Source organism: Carassius auratus, chromosome 40, assembly GCF_003368295.1.
Source record: "Carassius auratus strain Wakin chromosome 40, ASM336829v1, whole genome shotgun sequence".
In the NCBI taxonomy this organism is placed as follows: Eukaryota; Metazoa; Chordata; class Actinopteri; order Cypriniformes; family Cyprinidae; genus Carassius; species Carassius auratus.
Genome location: NC_039282.1, coordinates 4,929,905 through 4,953,228, shown reverse-complemented (window position 1 = coordinate 4,953,228; position 23,324 = coordinate 4,929,905). Strand labels below are relative to the sequence as shown.

The following is a 23,324-nucleotide window of genomic DNA, read 5'->3' as shown; positions in this document are numbered from 1 at the left end:
ATTATATGTCATATGTTATCATATGTTATTATGTTGTTATATGTTATTATACTATAGTGTCACAAGAACAGAAGAGAATCTGCTGTAGGCCTTTAAACAGAATAAACATTAATGTTTAAAAAATAACTTAAATTTAAGTCCAAATAAGTAGTTGTAATCTCATCAAATCTGGGATTTGTAGAGAGAAAGAGAGATCATAATTTTGTCTATGAAAAGATTTAAAGGTGTCATATGATATTTAAATTTTTCTTTTCTCTTTGTAGTGTTACAAGCTCTTGGTGCATAAAGAAGATCTGTAAAGTCTCAAAGACTAAAGTCTCAAATCCAAAGAGATATTCTTTATAAAAGTTAACTGTGAACCACACCCCCCAAAACGGCTCATTTTAACATGCCCCCACATGTCTACGTCATGATGTATTAAAAATTTTCATAACGCCGCCCATATTTTCATGCAAAGAAAGGCGTAAGTTTTATTCTTTCTCTTTTATTCTTTCTCACCATGCCGTGGAGTCGCTGTGTGTTTCCTTGTGAAAGCGAAACTTAGTTTGGCCTTCCAAAAAAGGACAAGACTAGAAATCAGTTGAGTTGAATTTCAACACTGTTCCAGAACAAATATTGTCCAACCCAAATATTCCAATGTGTGCTGCGCATTTTGTGGAAGATGAGGACTGTTTCCTGTGAGAGTAGCCATCAATGTGTCCGTGGCACAGAGGCTGTTTCTGTCAAGTTGGGCAGTTCAAACTTCGCAAGGACAGTCTGGTGCTTCTTACTCATAGCCTGTAAGTACATATTTTATATTGAAATAATTTGCCAATGATGATTCAAACGCAAGTTTTGAGCAGTGTAGAGGAGGCTTGTTGTTTGTTGTTTCTCAGATCACAAATGCAGACGTGGTTTTATGTTTACACAGCACGATATGCAACACATAAAAAGAGAGTAGTCATTATAATCAGTAATTATGTTCCCACTGGATGCAACAACTGCATCATTTTTAAAGGGTTTTTTTAGTTTTGTCTCATTTAGTGATGTCCGGATTGCAAACTAATCTTAAGTTATTTGGTTTATAAACTGGTTTTTTATAAACACTCCCTCTCATGTGAAATAAACCAATATCCGGAGTTATTCAGTTACTCCTAACAGTACATCGACTGAACTTTGAAGGGGCATAACATTTCCGTCACACGCTTGAGGCATTCGGCCAATCACAATGGACTGGATAGCTGGCCAATCAGAGCACAACTCGCTTTTTCAGATGATAAGCCTTTTAAAAATGTACGCGATTTAGAAGGCGGGGCATAGAGGAGAAACAATAATGTGCATTATGTGGGAAATTATTATTTTTTTACCTTAAAGAGGTGGTGAAATGCTCGTTTTCACTCAATATCCTGTTAATCTTGAGTACATATAGAGTAGTACTGCATCCTTCATAAATCCAAAAAGTCTTTAGTTTTATTATATTCATAAGAGAAAGATAGTCTGTACCGATTTTTCCCAGAAAAACACGACCGACTGGAGGCGTGACGTGTGGGCGGAGCTAAAGAATCACGAGCGCGAATAGGCTTTTGCGTTGAGAGCATGTGGAAGCTGTGACATTACCGTGAGGGAAAACCCATCATCCAAAACAAACCATGGCTTACAGTCAGATTCAGCCGTTTGGGCTCGAACCCGGGTCTCCGGCATGGGAGGGGACGCACTAACAAGGAGGCAGAGATATTTGAAGCAGTTTTACTCACCGTCTGCGGTTCCAACACACGATCGTGACCCTTTTTCCTTGGGATTGCATCATCCTTAAAAAATAAACGATGTGCAAATCCGTGTTAAACTGGGCCTTGTGAACGAGCATCTTCGAAATGCAGGGAACAAACAAAAACACTTACACAACTCCGTTAATGCTCTGTAAAAATAAACTCCATCCACTGGTCCCTTAATGCTGTTTTTTTTTTTGGTAATCTGTGCAGGGTTGTCTTGCCCTGGCAACCAAAAACACACTTCTTTTGTGACATTTCGCGACGCTCTCGCTCTGATCAGTGAAAGTCTGTGCTGCTCTGCTCTGCTATACGGGAGCGCGCGCTCTTCTGGCAGAAGTGCGTCAGGACCCATATAAGGAAATTCCGCTCCATCTAAAGTCACACAGAGCCATACTCGAAAAAAACTTTCCGAAACTTGTGACAAACCGGAAGGAGTATTTTGGGGACAAAAATACTCCTTCAAATGTACAACTTAATTTTTGAAACTTTGCCCATGTTTAGCATGGGAATCCAACTCAGTATGTAGTAAAAAACTCAGTATGAATGAAATAGCATTTCACCCCCCCTTTAAACCGCATAAAAACGTTGCATTACATCAAATACACAAAATAATGTTATTTTTGGCAGCATCATATGACCCCTTTTATAACGGTTACATGGTCTAGCAACATCTGTGAGGTAAACTAAAGATGGATATTTTAAATAAAAAATTATATTACATATACACTTTATAAGTAAATGCAGACTATATAGGCTACTAAATGTACTAAATGTAACTAGCGTGACCTAATGGACGGTACAGCCAATAGCAAAATTCTTGTGATGCTTGCCAAGTTTCCTGTTTTTGGTTTTGTTCTTTAAAGCCATTTTAGAATTTCCATCTTGTACCTACTGAAGTAAGAATAAGAATATAAGAATTTGGATACAATTTTTCAAAGCTTCCTTCAGATAACCCTTTTCAGAAATGGTATATGAGGATGATTAAGAGAGATATTACTCAACACAATACTCTTTTTGTGTATTTGTATTCATATCATTTGTGCACAACATTACAAATAATGACAAAGAATTTCAAAAGAAAAGTTAATTAAAGTCAATGTACAATGAAAATGTGAACAAAAATTCACATACAGTTTGTGGTTTACAAAAGTATTCAGTTATTTGAGAATCAACCCATTTTAAACACTAAAAATCAATGAATGATAATAGAAGACATTTCAAAACATGAAGGACAACAGTTGTCCTTCAACAGATTATTGAAGGACAACAGTGTTTACTGATAGACAAAATGACAGATTTATAATCTGAAATAGGAAATCATGATTTTTATTTTCCTCTCTTGCCGGCACCTTCTAAACTGAAGTATTAAGCCGGGATCACTAAAACATATCAAACAGATATTTAGTTATTTTTTTGTCATTATAGATATTCTCAGCTTTATAATTACAAATTTTATAAAAACACATTTTCCAAACATCCACATACAAATTGTGTCTTACCATAGTATATTGTAGATGTCGTAAAATCATTTGGATCTGGAGTTCTGAATGCTGTTTAAAAAATAATAATAAATATTGGTTTGCTAATTTTATTATTTGAGCTTAATTTATTGTCATACTAAACATGTATCTTATTTTATAATATATAATGGAAATAGAAAATCACCTCGCTGTTTGATATTAGATGTTTGACTTGAAGAACCATGTTCTTGAAAAGCAAAATATTTATAGCACAAAATTATATATTTGTTCATATCACATATTACACACTATAAAATGTTTCTTTATTAGCATCTCTGGTTCCACACGGAACACAAGAAACTTTAACATCCAATCTCAGCTCCACCTTACGAGTGGAAAATGTTTCTTTAGATTTTTTTAAACATCCTTCACACTAAGAAAAAAAATTTTCTTTGAGATGTTTACTGAAATATTCACTGTTAAAAAAGGAGTATTATGTTAAGAGTGTATGTTATATTTTGATATCACATAATATTAATAACCTATTAGCAGGAATGTTTCACTGCATTATAAGCTTTCAAACAATAATCAGCAATCTAATTAAATTAAATTAAATATGCATTTACTTAGGATAGGTTTTGTAATCACCGCATGCAGTTTAATGCCAATAATTAACCTGTTTATACTTTATTCAGAATTAAAATAATAATAAATCTTAAAATCTTGAATAATTATATTTTACTGAATTTACCTTCATGGCATTCTTCTTTCGTAGAGCTAGATTTGGATGATCTCATGCACTTTTCTGTTGAAGACTGTAAACAGTTTTGTAAGCCTGAATATTGTTTTAAAAACAAATAAACAGGAGGATTTATTATTTGGCTAATACTGGTTATTTGAATTTGGCTGTGGATAGTGAATTAAAAGTACTGCTTACCAATGCGATTGAATATAACAAAAAGAAGAGTGAAAATTCCAGCTCCAGCAAAAAAGTATAACCAGGAGTTGTGATTAGAGTTCAGCTGTTCAGTTTCTGAAAAAGGCAATTAATGTTGTAAATCATTCATCTGATGTCTTACTAATTTATTATTTGTCTCCAATAAATTAATTAATCTTACTTTCTGGCAATTCCATGATCTTCACCCTCCAGCATTCACTGTTCAGCTCACAAAAGTAGGTGCCGATGTCTGAAGACTGCAGATCATGGATGAGGATGGAGAAGTTTCCTCCCCTGGCCAGATTAGGAAAAGAGCTCACTCGTCCTTCACTAGGATTATGGAAGTAGATAATGCCATTGTTTTTGATCGTTACAAGACTGGAATGGTGGCTCCATTTTATTTCCTCTGTTTTATTGTAATGGCTTATATTAAAGTGACATGGGAGAGAGACTTCAGATTTCAGAGAGGCTCTGATGGTAACGTCTGTGCATCTTGTATTCCTGAGGTCCAGAGCTAAACAGAACAACAGCATCAAAATGTTATTGATCCGATCTCTCACAGTTATTGACACAGAAGACATATTTCTATCTATAACTTACTGTTTGAAGACATCAGAGCACCAAAAAATATCCAAAGCTGTGAAATGTACATCATACTTGTGAAGCAAGAATGCCAGTGACATTCACCAAGAACTAATAGAAGCCTAAGTCAAAGTAGTAGTCAAAAATTCACACAAATATTCACGTGTTATTTCCTGTAAAAGCACATATAGACACGCACTGCTCTTCATGATATATCATGCAATATCCACCAACTCTTTGTCCTGCAAAAGACCTGTAGTTGTCTGTTAATATAGCATTCACCCTCACCTCACAAGAATCGTCCCTTTTAAAAAAAGATCTTTACTTTTTTTTTTTTTAGAAATGTGTGTTGATACAGTGATAGGCAGTGTTCTTCAAAATATCTTCTTTTAATGTCCCACAGAATAAAGAAAGTCATAAAAGTTTGGAATGACATGAGGGTGAGTAAATTATGACAGAATTGCATTTTGGGGTGTACTATCCAATTAGAAAGAAAGAAATGAATGAATGAATGAAACTTGAACACATATACAAAGACACAAAGGCATGGTAATCTAACTGAACTAATTGTGGTTGGAATGGCCACAACAGTCTCAAACACATCTACCCTGCCCCAGCTAAAGCCAAGTTGCCTTTCTCAAGTGATGTTTTTTTTTCTTTTCTTTTTTTCATTTATTTGCAGGACCACACAAAGCATGTGACAGTTTTGAAACTGGCTAACCACAGAGTTTCCTTTAAGCACTCTTGAGATTCACTTCTGTGTTAGGAGTCCCAGAAACCCATGTGGCATGTGTCACGGTTGGGTGAAGGGATGAGGTGAGGACTCAAATGCAGGAAGATAAGAGCATTTACTTATAACTCACCAAATAAAATAAAAAAAACACAAAAAAAAAACTACCCAGAGGGGTAAGAACAGGCAGGCAGGCCAAGACAGGGCACAGTACGGCAAGGCAAGGCAAGGGGCATGCGTAACATTGTCAATATCATTGTTTCGTCAACACACGGGAACCATGAGTGGCAGGGGAACATTGATATGTGCTGGATATGTGGTGAACTACACCATGCAATGAACATAAATGCAGTTGTCATTCACTATGCTGTGCATAATAGAACCAAAATAACAAAACAAATTACAACTATGCTCAGTTGCGTTCTGTTCTTCATGCGTTTCCGTGTGCGTTTGACATAAGTTGACTGCAAAAGCACCTGGGTTCGATACAACTATTAAGTGTGAAAGCAGACCAATGCTGCGGGCAGCACCGGGAACAATCACGCTCGGTCTCGGACCGCAACAAACGAGCCCAGTGTAAAAGCCCCCTAAGACAGGGTTCCTCAAATCTTGCTCTGGAGGGCCAATGCGCTGCAGAATTTAGCTCCAACCCTGATCAAATTCACCTACCTGTGATTTTCTTAATGATCCTGAAGACATTGATTAGCATGCTCAGATGTGTTTGATTAGGGTTAGAGCTTAACTCTGCAGGAAAGTGGATCTCGTGGGCCAGATTTGAGGATCCTTGCTCCAAGACATAGCATTGAACAACAATATGTGGGAAGTCGTGGCCTAATGGTTAGAGAGTCGGTCTCGCAATCGAAGGGTGAGTTCGCGTCTCGGGTCGGCAGGAATTGTGGGTGAGGCAGTGCATGTACAGTGGCATCGAACCCCCAACTGCTCCCCGGGTGCCGCAGCATAAATGTCACGGTTCATGGATTGATTGACTCGCTGTCACGATCGGAGATACAGGAATACACAGAGAGATCCAAGTGCGGGTATGATATTTATTAAGGGGTAATCCAAAGGGGTAAACAGTCCAGGCAGGGTCAAAACCAGAGTATCCAATCAACATGAAAAACAGACAAAAACACACGGCAAGAGCAAGACTATGGATTAGCATAAGACATAAGACAAGGACTCCGTGACACATACTCAGACAGACCGGTTATAAATACACAGAAAGTAATTAGGGAACTGGAGACAGGTGGGGAATAATCAATTAACCCAAACAAGGAGGAAGGTGACCAAATAAGGGAACAGACAGTTCATAAAGTGTCAGACACCGTGGGAAAGGAGGACATCAAGTGGAATCCCAGGGAATCCCCCCCCCCTACGGAGCGGCTCTCAGACTCTCCACGACAGACACAAAACAGTGACCAGGAGAAAGGCGGACAGGTGGAGGCTCAGGTGGAGGGACGGAGGGACGGAGGGCCAGAAAGGAAAAACATGGGGAACAGACACCAGGGGCCTGTTCTTCGTTGCTTATTACATCCGAGATCAAATGACACATCCAAGATGATATCATAGTGCTAATCATGATCCGGCTAATTGGGTTCTTCGAACACACCTTTTGTGTATGATTAGTATCGCTGGATTGAGTTATCTGAGATAATTGCGCATTCATGTGTTGTCTTAAAAGGGGTTATGTATCGATACTTGAAACCATGATCAGCAGTGCAGCGATTGGCTGGTGGCAAGACGGCAATGTAATGACGTCATATAATTTAAAACGACACCTGAAGAAAAACTTGACAAATTTCTGGACTTTTATAAGGAAACAGCCAAGCAAACAAAACTACATAAATGTTATAATAGATACACGAAACAGATAATAGATACATGTTTTTATTTTATTTTTTTCATGATTCCCAATTATTTAGATTCACAATTTATAATAGTTGTGCAGTCTTTACATTTTTATTTCAATGTAGAAATTATCTATTCATTTCATTTTATATTTGGACAGATTTGTTATGTGACCGCATTAATGAAAGTTTCTTAAGGATCAATATCATGTTATCTGCATCTGCGCTCCATCAAGCCACTCTTATAATAGCAGTCATCACTCAAAATAATGCACGACTCCATTATCTGTAGCATGTGTGTAAGACTCTAATACAGTAATGAAGTAATAATTTTATGACAAATAAATATTTCAGTGAGTGAAACTGGCTGTGTCTATAGTATGCTGTTATGGACTACACAGCATTTTTATATAATTTAAAAACATTTTTTTTAATGATTATTATTTTAAATTATTGTCCCTGGATCAGTACGATACTCTTGTAATAAAGTAGCGGTGGTAGCAGACATATTTTGAGTATCAGTTCTGGTTGAAAAGAAGCGATCTAATCCTGTTTACATGAAATAAGCCTGCTCCCGAGCAGGTTTAAGCTTACGGACCTGTTGCTATGACAGCAGCTCCAGGATTAGCTTCGAAGAACCAAATGATCCAAGATCACGCCAAATCGTCAACATTCAAATCCAGCTAACTGAGTTAGCAACGTACGAAGAACAGGCCCCAGAAGTGTGAACACAAAACAGGGAGACCAGGAGGGAGGAGGACCGGAGGGGGTTCAGGGGGAGGGACGGAGGGCCAGACTAACAGAGAGGAACAGGGACAGGTGTGAACATAAAAACAAAAAGCAAAAAACAACATGAAGCCCCCCAGGGCGGAGCAGAAGACCACCACGTCCTTGTGGTCGAGACCAGAGTCCTCCAGGGCAGGGCTGAAGACCACCACAACCGTGTAGTCAGGGCGAGAGACCCTCAGGTCAGAGCAGAAGACCACCACATCCTTGTGGTCGAAGCCAGAGTTCTCCAGGGTGGGGCAGAAGACCACCACAACCATGTAGTCAGGGCGAGAGTCCCCCAGGGTGGAGCAGAAGACCACCATGTCCTTGTGGTCGAAGCCAAAGTCCTCCAGGGCGGAACGGAAGACCACCACAACCGTGTGGTCCGACCAACGGGAGGAAGACAATCTGGCAATCCCACGGTGTGCATACTGGACTCCAGAAGATCGGTGCTGAGTCGACACTGCTCATGAAGATCCTTGGTGAATTTACTCTGTCCTTGAAGATCACCAGTGACTTGACTCAATCCTTGAAGATCACCAGTGACTAGCCCTGACTCTGGAAGGTCATCGATGACTAACCCTGACTCTGGAAGGTCATCGATGACTAGCCCTGACTCTGGAAGGCCATCGATGACTAGCCCTGACTCTGGAAGGTCAGCGGTGACTGGCCCTGACTCTGGAAGGTCAGCAGTGACTAGCCCTGACTCTGGAAGGTCAGCGGTGACTAGCCCTGACTCTGGAGGGTCATCTGGAACCTGACTCGACTCTGGAGGGTCAACTGGAACCTGACTCGACTCTGGAGGGTCAACTGGAACCTGACTCGACTCTGGAGGGTCAACTGGAACCTGACTCGACTCCAGAGGGTCAGCTGTGACTGTCATCCTGTGCAGCGGCACTGGGCAAGCAGCCATCTTGGGCCATGACTCTGTCCAGGCAGCCATCTTGGGCTGTGGTGCTGGGCTGGCGACTATCTTGTGCTGTGGCACTGGACCGGTGGCCAATTTGGGCATTGGCGCTGGGTTTAGCGGCCATCTTGTGCTGTGGCGCTGGACTGGCGGCCATTTTGGGCCATTACTCTGGACGGGCGGCCATCTTGGACCGTGGCTCTGGACCAGTGGCCATCTTGGGCATTGGCGCAGGGTTAGCGGCCATCTTGTGCTGTGGTACTAGGCTGGCGGCCATCTTGGGTTGTGGCGCTGGACCGGTGGCCATCTTGGGTGAACAGTTTTGGGAATCTCGAGGATCTTTGACAGCATAGAGAAATAATCCAGAAATGTGTCAGTGGCCATCTTGGGCTTTGGCGCTGAGCTGGCAGCCATCTTGCACCGTGGCGCTGGACTGGTGACCACTTTGTGCTGTGGCGCTGTGCTGGCATCCATCCTGCCTCGTGGCGCTGGACTGGCGGCCATCATTGGCAGTGGCGCCACCATTGCGGATGTGCGCTTCTCCCCTCTCCGTCCGCCATGGTGAGACGGTGGCTCTGGTCCGTCCCATACTAGCCTTTGGTCGAAGGGAGGCCACGGTGGAGAGCGATGTTGAGCCTCCTCTCGGCCGTTCCCTCCTGGGAACACGACCAGGCGGGTTCCCTCAAAACGAGCGCTTCTCTCCCGTTCGGTGGCTGGGGAAGAAGCAACAACCGACATACCGCTGGATCTTCGCTTTGACGGAGTCCTTCTGTCACGATACAGGAATACACAGAGAGATCCAAGTGCGGGTATGGTGTTTATTAAGGGGTAATCCAAAGGGGTAAACAGTCCATCCAGGGTCAAAACCAGAGTATCCAATCAACATGAAAAACAGACAAGAACACACGGCAAGAGCAAGACTACGGATTGCGTAAGACATAAGACAAGGACTCCGTGACACATACTCAGACAGGCCGGATATAAATACACAGAAAGTAATTAGGGAACTGGAGACAGGTGGGGAATAATCAATTAACCCAAAAAAGGAGGAAGGTGACCAAATAAAGGAACAGACAGTTCATAAAGTGACAGACACTGTGGGAAAGGAGGACATCTAGTGGAAACCCAGGGAACACAACCCAGACACTGTGACACTCGCCCTCGCTATGTGGGTGCACGTGGGTTGAATGATTGCGGCTCATGAGTGCGGCTCGGATTCTGCTGATGAACTGATCAGCGCCAGCTGTTTTGAATGAGTATGTCCTACATATTGTTTGTCACTCCGTCTTGTCTTTGACAGATGGTTGTGGAGGTTCTCTGGTCGGAAAGCTCCTAATTTCTCCTCGCCCCAGTTCCTGGTGTCTGTTTGGATTTCTGCCTTGTTAGGAGGATTGTGTGCTGGTCTCCTGCTAGCTGTCTGCCCCTGAGTCCTGCGTTGCCGAGCCCGGGTATTGGATTCTGCTTGCGTTCTTTGGACCTACTCTACCTCTGTTCTTTTGTGTCAATAAACACTATTCACTTGCTATTGAATCCTTGACTGTTCTTTCGAGCCATGACAGAACCATCTGACCACACCATGGATTCAGCGAGTGCAGCCAGTCTGAAACAGATGTTCGCCGGTAACCACGGCCGCATGGATCGTCAGGATGAACAGATCGGAGCTTATGGACATTGACATGCAAACATCACTGTCTGGGGCCCCTGAAGATTGCCTTTTATTCAGAGTTTTGAAAAATTTTCATCAAATAAAAAAAATGTAATCACTGTCTGGGTTAAGTAAACTTTAATTTTTTAACATTAAATTCAGTTTTGATTGTAAAAGTTTTTTGTAATATGCTAAAATACATTTGTTGCCATATGGCAACTATATGCAAATATGGAAACGTCCTGGTGCATTCAACCTAATGGAGTCCCATTGAGCATGAAACTACTCTTAGACTATGTTTACAACTTTTGCTTATATTTTAAAGGTAAAAACATTATAATTTTTATTATTTTGTAATTTAAGCTAGATCCTGTCTGCAGAAACCACACAGACCACTGGGCATTGCGAGAAGCAAGTGCTCCAAGTGTGCAGTTTTCCTCTGCTTCACTGCAGAGAGGAACTGCTTTGTTGACTTTCACAAAGCATGAAGAGAATGAAATGAAATTAAACTAATGAATAGTGTATTTCAGCGAGACAGGTTCCGGGTTCCAGGTTCCTGGTTATTATTACCAGACATTTCAGATAACTGTTGAAATTATATAATGTTTTCACTGTATAAATGTTTGTTTAAACATTTCACTAAGTATGAGATGGATTTGTTGAGTCTTGTTTTATATAAAATTAGTTTTATGAAAATAATGTTGATTTTATGGTACTTTCCACATGGCAACAATTATACCAACGACCCCCGTTTAAACTTTTTTTACATTTTTTTTTTATATATCTGTTATTTAGCTAATTTTAAGTAATAAAAACATGCAAAACATTTTTTACCATATCTAAGTAATATTTCATGCAATAGAGGGTTAATTTCTATAGGCCCTATTTTAACAATCTAAACGCAAAGTGTAAAGCGCACGGCACAGGTGCACTCAGGGCATATCCAAATCCTTTTGCTATTTTAATGATGAAAAAACAGTTGGCGCGCCTGGGCGCATGGTCTAAACAGGTTGTCCCTATTCTCTTAATGAATTATGGGTGTTTTTTGGGCGTGACGTGCAATAAACCAATCAGAGCTTCTTCTTTCATTCCCTTTAATATCCAGTTGCGCTCGTGCCATGAAAGATTTGCTATTTATTCAAGATTCAACATTCTTATTTGTCACATACACAATTAGCATATTTAACCAGCAGTGAAATGGGAGTCAGGTCTGCTCCATGGACAGTGCAATTAATAAAGAATACAACACAGATGAAAATATACATAAATATAGCTATGAAAGATTGAAATAAAAGTAAACAATAAAAATATAAGAATAAAATATTTAGAATTAAACATAGAACGGAAATAATGTGCATGAAAGTAAACTGTAGTCTTAAATATTAAGATACCCAGGGATGTACAAGAGGCAATGTGCATATGTGCATTATACTGTAGTCTTAAATATTAAGATACACTGGGATGTACAAGAGGCAAATGTGCAAACAGGTGGACACTTCCAGTATGTCAATGTGAGGTAGAGAATGATGAAAATCTTACTAATAAGTGAATATTAAGTGGAGACGTGAAGATGTTAAGAGGCTGGTTTCGAGTTTAAGAGCCTGATGGCCTGGGGGAAGAAACTCCTCCTGAGTGTCTGTTTTTGCCATCAGGCTACAGAAGCGCTTACCAGATGGCAGCAAAGTGAAAAGATGGTTACTGGGCTGGGTGGAGTCTTTAATGATTTTACCAGCTCTGCTTCTGCAGCGTTTGAGGTAGATGTCCTGCAGAGAGGTGAGAGTAGACCCGGAGATGCGCTCTGATAAGCGCACAACTCTCTGCAGGGCTTTACAGTGTTGACTGGAGCTGTTCTCTATGAAGGTATTTTTGATTCAAATTAACTGAGCACCTGTGGCAGTGCGATTTGTAGTTGTAGAGAAAAGCCACACATGTGTATCAGTAAATTTGAAGTCACAGAGTGAAATGTTTTAAGAGTTGCAAACCTGTAGCCTTTTTTTCTCTCCCACAAACACAACACAACAGTTACACCTTCTCAAATTCTTCATTGCAGGTGCACAAATCCTATTCTACAAATCACACATTTAGAAACTTGTACGCTCACATTTTTGAAACAATTGCTGCAGTGAATGTGGTGCAAAACGCATTTACACACCCGCATCAAGAAATGTGCAGTCGTGGAGAAATGTTGAACATCCGCAAATCAGTACGTGAATTCATCAAATGAGAGTTGCACACTTGTAGAATATTTTCTCAGAATGTCTTGTATATTTTTCTAACACAAACACAAAGTACATAACTACAGCTGCTTGAATCTGCTGCGATGAAGCTCAAACACTGTTTTTTCGCTTTCAAGCGACAAGTTTCGCGCTCTCCCTTTTGCACCGAGATATTTGGTTCAAAAGTGATTTGTGCATCTGTAGAGGTAGTGGGCGGGACTGTTTAGAGATTACAGAATTTCAGCCAATCAGAAGAGCTTACTGAGCCAGTAGATATATGCCCCAAGCAGTTTTACGCCCCTGTTGTTCCTCATGCGTCCAGTAGGGGAAGGCTGCAGACCTATGACCTACTGTAAAATGTATTATTTATATATATTTATAAACTGTTTTTATATACAGAGATTGAATGATATATGTTGTGAATTTATATTAAGTTATATTTAGATATTAACCATATTCAGGCCATTAGACATACAGTACTGTGTAATCATATGGATCCTAAATGAAATATTTGCTTTACAATTCACAATTGCTCGTTATACAGCAACAGAACATGTTCTACATAGCATTTTATGAAGACCAACAAAATTTAACAATTTTCTAAAGTTCCAAGGGTCATTTAAAAGAAAGACAATATTGTTGTTCACAAAAAATTTTTATTAACACCATGACTTGGTTATTTCTTAACAGCATGACTCCTGTAGATGACTCTCCAATGGTTTGCCACTCTTCTTTAATTGTTTCTTTATCCTGCGGTCAAAGTGATCCCACTCACTGATAAAAATAAATAAAAAAGCAAAAGTTGCATAGTGGTAGAAAACAATGGTTATTTATAAAATTATTTATAAATAATGGCAGGATGTCATGTTTCTTTTCTTTTTTTTGTCCATTGATGATAGACTGTGGTTAGTTAAGTTTGAGTCAGACAGAACATCTGACTCAATCAAGTACTTTTGCCTCTCGAAATAAACTGATCCATCTTTTGAATTGATATCGCTATTCTTTCTTATTTAATTGATCAATCTTTTATAAATAATAAATGTTGCATCATTACACAATACAATCAACAACAAGTACTTTAGCAGATTATTTAACATACCTCATCCGTATCGCTACAAGAAGGTCTGCTGCTATCATACATATAGATATGGTCTGCTGTTCTTATAAATGACTGGGCTCATATACTAATATACTGCCTTCCCCTACTGGACGCATGAGGAACAACAGGGGCGTAAAACTGCTTGGGGCGTATATCTACTGGCTCAGTAAGCTCTTCTGATTGGCTGAAATTCTGTAATCTCTAAACAGTCCCGCCCACTACCTCTACAGATGCACACATCACTTTTGAACCAAATATCTCGGTGCAAAAGGGAGAGCGCGAAACTTGTCGCTTGAAAGCGAAAAAACAGTGTTTGAGCTTCATCGCAGCAGATTCAAGCAGCTGTAGTTATGTACTTTGTGTTTGTGTTAGAAAAATATACAAGACATTCTGAGAAAATATTCTACAAGTGTGCAACTCTCATTTGATGAATTCACGTACTGATTTGCGGATGTTCAACATTTCTCCACGACTGCACATTTCTTGATGCGGGTGTGTAAATGCGTTTTGCACCACATTCACTGCAGCAATTGTTTCAAAAATGTGAGCGTACAAGTTTCTAAATGTGTGATTTGTAGAATAGGATTTGTGCACCTGCAATGAAGAATTTGAGAAGGTGTAACTGTTGTGTTGTGTTTGTGGGAGAGAAAAAAAGGCTACAGGTTTGCAACTCTTAAAACATTTCACTCTGTGACTTCAAATTTACTGATACACATGTGTGGCTTTTCTCTACAACTACAAATCGCACTGCCACAGGTGCTCAGTTAATTTGAATCAAAAATACCTTCATAGTTCTCATACCACACTGAGATACACTGAGTCACACAAGTCACTGAGTTACATGGCGGAATTTGGCAAGCGAAAAGACAGAAATCGTCTCAGAGATGAAATGGAGCTGCTTGTGTGCGAGCAAATAGATAGCCTAATTCTGATACATGCGATGACAATACATTATGACATGTAGGCATTAATATATACCAAACTAGTTCTATATACCAAACTATATATTTCTATAAACTCCTGTTTAATCAGGATGATACTGAAGCAAGATTTGTTTAATTTAGTGTGGCTGCACAAACCAACGGAGCTTCAACCCACCAAATGGGGTGGAGCTGACAGCTATATAAGTTGACCCTGAGAGCCATTTCGTCAGAATTTTTCAAATGATAGTGACAGTCATTGACTCTCATGCAGCCTTATAGCATGGCAACTTACACAATGCTTGTTCCCTTATCTCAAGAAACTAAGATTACATTAGTAACAAGAGCATTCCCTTTTGAATGATCTTTTCTGTTGCATGAGCTAATAATGAGACCCAAGGCCGAGGACTATATAATAAAACCTTCTCCACTTAGAGAGGGAATTAGGTAAACTTAAGTGGACAAAATTCACACCTGCAAGGCGGGGACATCCAAATTATAAAACCTTGTGATGCAAACGATCAGTTGGCGGATGCACAGATATCACCAATAGAAATCTCACTGAACCAAGCCTAGATGTAGGCCATTCCACTGCTGGAGTAGGCTCTCACTCCTACAGGACACTGTAAGCCTGTGAGGCATATGCCAGGACACAAAAATCTGCTCTGAGAGGTGAAATGGGCCAGAGGTCCTGATGCAGCATGATGCCTCCCACATACACTTTTAACGTGGAAGGGGTGCGCCCCTTGTCCAGCAGCTCCTGTAGAAAGATTAGCACTTAGGACACGTTACAAGAGGACGGGTCCTTGTTCCGTGCTGCAGACCAGTCAGAAGAGAATGAACATTCGAGGGTATAGAGGCGTATCGTAGATAGGGCTCTAGGCTCCGAAATGGTATTGGTCAAACTGGCGGGGAATTGTAAAGAGTCCTTTCAAGGGACCAAACTTGAAGTCTCCATAGCTCTGGCCGGGAATGCCAAATCATGCTTCTTGCTTGAGAGAGGAGGTCTGTCTTCAGCAGAATCAACTTTTGTGAACCGTTTGTGATTCCTCCAGAGTGGGGCCAAAAGGAGGACTGAAAATCTGACTTCCTTGTCCCATCTGATGTCCTGAGGGCAACCAGGGGAAAGGCGTACAAGTTAATGCTGGGCCAATCGTGAGCAGTGAAAATTACCACTCCCATTCTGAGAAAAAAAGAAAATATCGATACACGTGAGTATCACAATATTCTGTTTGGTGATACTGTATCGATTCTCAAAAATGGAATATAAAAAAAAAAAAAAAAAAAAATCATGGCATCCATGACATTATAGATTCATGGCAGTTGTTTCGTTTTGAGTTTATATCCCGACCACTAAATAGCAGTCTTCATCTCTGTACTTAAACATCGACAGGAAATACTAGCATTAAGTAATGCCACTATAAATCTAAGAACTCTTATAACATATCTTGAATTATGTTATAACTGCATTCTAATAGATTTCATCCAGCAGTAAAAACTCTCAGGATGTGTTTTTGTTTTTTGCAACGTGAGTTACGTAATGTCAGCTCATACATTACTATAATAAAGTAATTGTTGTTTTAACAAAGGATAAATATGGCACACCCTAGCTCATTTATTTTTTCATCCTAACCTGTCCATCACGTTTCATAGTGTTTAATATCACACACTTTTACCACAGCCATGGGTTGGGGACACACTAGCCCCCTTCCTCTTCATCATATTCCTTGATTATGCGCTCAAGAAGGCAATCAGTGGGCGAGAGCAGGAACTTGGCTTCACGCTGACACCAAGGAAGTCAAGTCGACACCCGGCAGTAGTCTTGACAGACCTTGACTATGCAGATGACATCAGTCTGCTCTCCGACAACATGGAACAAGCACAGGAACTACTACACAGGGTAGGGCTAGAGTGCACCAAGGTTGGCCTTAGGATAAATGCAAAGAAAACTGAGGTCATGACCTAAAACCTTCCACCAGAACATCAACCTCTGATAACAGCAGGAGACACTGTGCTGAAAGAAGTTGAGGACTTCAAATACCTGGGCGCATGGGTCAACTCAACTGAGCAAGATCTAGAAGTGAGGAAGGCACTTGCATGGAGGGCCCTGAACGGCACGAACAGTGTATGGAACTCGGTAGAGTCCGTTCTCCTCTATGGCAGTGAATGCTGGACCCTGAATCCAACCTTAGAGAAGTCCCTGGACGGGTGCTACACCAGGATGCTGCGTGCAGTGCTTAACATCAGCAAGAGTGAGCATGTAACCAATAAAATCCTGTATGAGGGAGTACCAAGAGTGAGCAATAAGATTGCTGTGAGGAGAATGAGACTTGCAGGACATTGCCGAAGGCATTGAGAGCTGCCAGCCAGCAAGCTGGTGCTATGGGAACCAACACATGGCCATCGGTCAAGAGGACGTCCCACGCTAACGTACGTGGACATACTCAAGAGGGATGCAGGAGCCCAGAGCACCAATGAACTGGCCAGATGCATGGAGAATCGGGATGACTGGAGGCAACGATGGAAGGCTCGTCTGAGGACGACCTAGAGAGACGGGTTGTGATTAATCAGACCGGTGGATGTTAGTTTCACAGAACAAATACCTTCCAGTTCAAATTTCTTCTTTTGGACATGTTTGAAATCACAAGTAACTTGTCACACAAACATTTGCAAAGCAGCTATTATCAGTTATGTGTTGTTCGAGATTCTAGTGGGTTGTGTCTAGGGATACAACTATGGTCCTTAAGAGATTCAAAATCCTTACATTAATATCAATACATTTAATTTGCTACTTATTAGATTGTGTTTTATTAACATCTACACCTACCCCAACCCTAAACCTACCCTTACAATAATACAAATACAGTAATTAATTGTTGTTGTTTTGCATAACAAAAATGAACCCATATTAATGTGTGCATACACAGTAGGACAATCTGGCCGTAGCTGTATCCCTTCTAGCCCCAAACATAGTGCCGCTTTATAACTTTATAACAGTGTGATAGGTGTCCAAAGGTGTAACATCAATGCAAACGAATTAGCAATCTGTTCCACTTTAATTAAAAATAAATTATTGTAGCGAATCCACTTAGTCCACATAGTGCCATGATTGTGTTCTTCCAATTGGGCCTGCAGGAGTTTGGGTGGGACTTTAACACGCAGCTCCAGCTCACAATCATGAAGACTCAGGCTCCAAATTAACAATTTAAATCAGAACAAGATGAGAGTCACCTGGGACGTTTTGGCTTCACTTTCTGCAGTGAAAGGAAGTGGAGAAGTGTCATTCAACTTTTCTTACAGTCTATGTAATGATGCACTCTGTCAGTAGGGAAGAGCAATATGACTGCTCCACCACTTCCTGTGGCCTCACCACTTGATGACATTTAGGATGAAATGAGCAATTCAGTCATTTATAAAGATCATTGATTTCCACTCAAAACCATAATGACAGCACTTCCCCAGTGAAAACTGTTCTTAAAATAACACTTTTCTCTTAGTTATGTCTCAAAGTGATTCTGTCTCTGTGAGTTAATAAAAAAAAACATTAAAAAGACATTAAAATTTATTTGATGAACATTACAGTGGAATATGAAAGGGAATGACTTTTGTGAAGATTAAACTAAATATTTAGATCTGTGTCTATGTTTTTATCTCAAGATGTGTAATGAAGTTTGCATAAAGAAGTCAGTAATTGAGGATTTAAATGGAGATAGCAAACTGATGGGAAATCCCACTGGGAAAGATGAAATGAATCAGGCTGAATTCGGTAAGATTGGATGATTTATAATGGTTTTTCAGATGGAATTTCAAACAGATGAAATACTAACCTGATTTTGTTAAATCTCTTTCATCTCAGTCAACAACAAAAACAACAACAACAATCATTATCAAGATAAATGGATTGGTCAAGGTGAGCCCATCTGAGAGAATATCTTAGTTTGACTCTTCTAAAAGATCTGGGAGAGACAGTGACACAAAAGATAAAGTTAAGGATTATGATGGTACTAATCTTTGTTCAGCCTTTAAAAATAAATTACTTCATTACATCAGGATGGTGGCATGGAAAACAAAGAAAAACAAGAAACCATCATTTCTGTGCATATTTTGTAGATGCTGGGACAGAGATTGCTTTTGTGCTGGACGGCTCTGGTAGCATTGAACAGGAGGACTTTCAGAGAGATAAAGACTTCATCCACAATGTCATGTCCAATGTTTGGAAAACATGTTTCAATGCAAGTATAAACTAAAGCATTTAAATGAGACACATTTATAGTCATTTTTGTTTTTAAGCTAAGTTGTTTTAAGTTTATTAATAAGTTTTGTTTATAAAATTTAAAAGGTATAATATATATTTTAAAACCCCTCTGTCTTCAGTGTAACTTTGCAATAGTGCAATTTGGTACAAAGATCAGGACAGAGCTGTCACTGTTAGACAGTAAGGATCATGTCAGAGCTTTGCTAAAGGTCAAAGATATACAGCAACTTGGCAAGATCACCAAGACCGCCTCAGCCATCCATCATGTCCTGTGAGTTTACAGATTATGATGTGAAATACTTGACATTTTACACCTTAACACCTTAAGTGTTTGATTGACATGCAGCTCTTTTGTTGGTGATACATTGATTTCATGGTTTCATTGGTTGTTTACAGCACAGATATTTTCATCCCTGAGAATGGATAAAAAAATAACTCCAAAAAATCAATAATTGTATTGTCTGACGGGAAAATGGCAGGAGACTCAATGGGTCTTACAGATGTTTTGAACATGCCACAAATGAAAGGTGTCACCCGCTATTCCATAGGAGTAAGTGTCCTGTTAACTGTTTATTACAGCCGCATTTTAGATAATAAATCACACTTAAGATGTTTTTAAAAGGTACATCCTCTGTTAGAATTACAATTGCACATTACTGTCATTTATTTTAATTTTGAAGACACTTCTAGGTTCACGAGTCCAACTAAAACATTCATATCAGTTATATTACATTTGTTATTCTATAGTTATTGATTTTATTGTGGTTTTACAAAATAAACCTAAAAATCCACACTCTTGCACTAACATTGTGTTATCTTTAGGTTGGTAGCGGCATTCTGGATAAACCTGAAGCAATAGAAGAGATGACACAAATAGCAGATCCTGATAAGTTTTACAAGGTTTCCAAATATGCAGAATTAGGTGACATTGAGTCCTCACTGGAACAAAGTTTAATTGATGGTAAGAATGTTTTCATCAAACATTACATTATATAGTAGAGAAAGGCAGTTTTGTCTTATATATTGGATAGTTCCCATTCTAAAATCTGACATTATGAAATTAATCATAGCTTTATCAAGCATAGAACAGACATGAGAAACATCAAAAGAGTCTTCAACAAAATAAAAAAAGAGCTACAAAACTGCAAAATACAAAAATGTGATTTGTAAACGTGAACCCATGAATGAGTGTCTAATGTTTTTAACTTATCTTGGCTGACGAAGGTTCTAAGCCATGCAATTACAGCTAAAGTATCATTTCGCCAAATGACTTCAGTTTTTCAAAAGTCCTCACAGGCTACAGCAGCAAAATAACCAAAACGCACAATGACACGGACCTAGCAAATAAATATAGTAAACAATTGGATAAAAGCAAGAAATTCTTTCCATGTTTTTGCCACATGGAAAGCACATAATCTCTTTCTCCTGCTCTCTCCTCTTTACAAGGGCACACACATACAGTACGGGCACACAGAAACCTGTAGTAAGCAGTACTATGACAATGTTATCAGTAAAATAGTTTAGAAACTTAAAAGTTACATGACATTTCTCACTAGTAAGGTAATAATGGCACTCTTGTTGGAGCAGATGAACTTACAGTCTCACTATTTGTTAAGACACTGCTGCCGAACACTTATATGAGAGATGCTCAGACTCACATGTACTTGTGTAAATCACACATGCTTAATCTCTCTCTCTCTCTCTCTCTTTCTCTCTAATAACTGCATTATTAACTGCATTAGGCCCCCAATAGACAGAACAAGTTTTTCAGGATGGTCTATCAATTTTTTTCCTTTCTTCTGTACATTTTAACCCCCAATTATACAACTAGGGAAGCAATTACAAACTAATCTGTGCACAATGATTAACTCTAAACAAAAAAAAGTGAAGTGTGTGAGCGTGCTGGCTGCTTCATCTCAAGGAGAAAACTTCACCTTTGGAGTTTCTAAGGTTTATTCAGTCTTTATACTGTAGACATGTAGAACATATCCGCGTTTGTGCATCAATGACTGTAATGTGTTCTGTATGTGTGAAACTTTTTGGAATCTTATCCAAGGCTAGTCAGTCATATCTGACAAGGGATCCGCGAATGAAACTGTGACACAAACACCATTAACTTCACATTTTCATTTTGTTGAGCCTTGATATGCCATGCCAACAGTCTTTCAGCCTTTCTCCTTGGTTATAATATGTTAACGTTTAGTTGTATTAGCTGATGATTAGTGTAAGGGAAACAGGTAAATTTAGCTCAAAGGGAATCATTTAAGATTTTAAAGGGAATTTGGACAGAATCAATGTTTTACGGCTGGTCACTGAGATGCCCAGCATTTCATTGACTGAGTCATAGAACATCAAATCTGCATTGGATATTAATATCCAAAGTATAGGGAAAACACTTAATTAGCAGAGTAACAAGATCTGCAGTTTAAGACATTATCTTGTAATCACAAAACACAAGATACTTTTCAATATGAATAAGGTTTTAGATAAGTTTAAGGCATATAAACTAATCTAACACAATGCACACGCACTCACACATTCACACAAGTTGCAGGAAGAGAGAAAGTTAGGAAAGAATGAGTTTAAGAGAAAATATGAAAATATGAAATCCCAAGTTTACAGCAATACCTGAAATTGCATGGACATGAACAGCCATCAATCACTTAATTAACCCTCTGTCACGGTGCGGAAGGAACGGGGTCTGGGTCCAAGTGCAGGGAAGAAACTTATTTTTAATAAATGAGAACAACAATGCAAAAACAAAACAGAACCAAACAACAGGGACATGAGCAGAAGCAACCAACAAATCACAATAAACATTAATCCAGCCAGACAGAGTGGTGTGAGAGAGGAGAATATATAGCCAAGGGCAATGGGCACCAGGTGTGTGTGAGTGAGTGAAACAGGTGTGCGAAGTGAAGGTAATGAGTCCGGGAGCAAGGGAGAAACACAGGTGCAACTAAACAATAATGAGGTCACAAGGTGGGCGGGGTCAGAAAAAGACAGGAGAGAGCACATGGCACCAAACAAACACAACACTCACAGAAGACAGTGACGGAAAGACAGAAGACTGTGACACCCTCGCATTGAGTTCCTCAAGGAAGTTAAAATTATATTAGATACACCAGTGCAGTCACAGTGTTTGGCAAAACTTAACTCAGAACATGAAACTCTCAACGGAAAAGCAAAGAAACTAAAGTAAAAGAACAGAAGTAAAGTTTGATGAGACTATGTGGTGTTTCTTCTCATCGTGTCTAAGTAGCAGTGGCTGAAGCACGCTGGAATGGCACTCAAAGAATGCAAAAAGTAATGGCAAAAAACATGGCTAAAAGTCATGACTAAAAGCAAAAGCTAAGAGAAAAATTTGATGGTGTCCTGGGTATTTAGACTCAAATGTTGTCTTGACCAATTATAAACTGTCTTCTCGTGGGGTGTTGCGATGTTTCTCCACCCCCATAGATAGATGCAGGGTATAATTTTGGACATGATTCCTAAAACAAGAATATGATACATTTGACAAATAATTGGTTGTCAGAAACGTTTCAAGCAAGAAGATTCAAACACACATACTAAACATATATGAATCCTTAAAGGGTTATAAATCAAAATTATGTCATTAATAACTCACCATCATGTTGTTCCAAACCCATGAGACCTCCGTTCATCTTAGGAACACAGTTTAAGACATTTTATATTTAGTCAGAGAGCATTTTCTATTTAAGAAAGGGAGTCGTGGCCTAATGGTTAGAGATTCGGACCTATATTCGCTCTCTCCACCCGCAATACCATGACTGAGGTGCCCCTGAGCAAGGCACTGAACCCCCAACTGCTTCCTGGGCGCGGCAGCATAAATTTGGCTGGCCACTGGTCCGGGTGTGTGCTCACAGTGTATGTGTGTGTGCACTTTGGATGGGTGAAATGCAGAGCACAAATTCTGAGTATGGGTCAATATACTGTATGTCACTTTACTTTCACTTTTAAACAAAAAATTGCTTCAAACAAAGCCACCACAGAATCAAATTGTGTGTCTTTTGTAGATGCTGGGACAGAGATTGCTTTTGTGCTGGATGGCTCTGGTAGCATTGAACATGATGACTTTCAGAGAGCCAAAGACTTCATCTACAAAGTCATGTCCAATGTTTGGAAAACATGTTTCAATGCGAGTATAAACTAAAACATTTTATGAAACACACATTTACAGCCATTTTGT

At 39.6% G+C, this 23,324-nt stretch overlaps 3 long non-coding RNA genes across 3 annotated transcripts; 1 reads left to right on the top strand and 2 right to left on the bottom strand.

Annotated features, from left to right (window-relative positions):
- Positions 1 to 2,852: 2,852 nt before the first annotated feature.
- LOC113058986 (uncharacterized) lies at positions 2,853 to 3,458 on the bottom strand. The gene is made up of 3 exons (XR_003278045.1): positions 3,414 to 3,458; positions 3,248 to 3,298; positions 2,853 to 3,127 (listed from the first exon to the last, which is right to left on the bottom strand). It is a non-coding gene; the product is annotated as an uncharacterized LOC113058986 (long non-coding RNA).
- Positions 3,459 to 3,959: 501 nt separating this feature from the next.
- Positions 3,960 to 21,833, bottom strand: LOC113058985 (uncharacterized). Its single transcript, XR_003278044.1, has 4 exons — positions 21,743 to 21,833; positions 4,327 to 4,659; positions 4,146 to 4,241; positions 3,960 to 4,043 (listed from the first exon to the last, which is right to left on the bottom strand). It is a non-coding gene; the product is annotated as an uncharacterized LOC113058985 (long non-coding RNA).
- Positions 19,260 to 20,023, top strand: LOC113058984 (uncharacterized). Its single transcript, XR_003278043.1, has 3 exons — positions 19,260 to 19,385; positions 19,511 to 19,664; positions 19,937 to 20,023. It is a non-coding gene; the product is annotated as an uncharacterized LOC113058984 (long non-coding RNA).
- Positions 21,834 to 23,324: the final 1,491 nt, after the last annotated feature.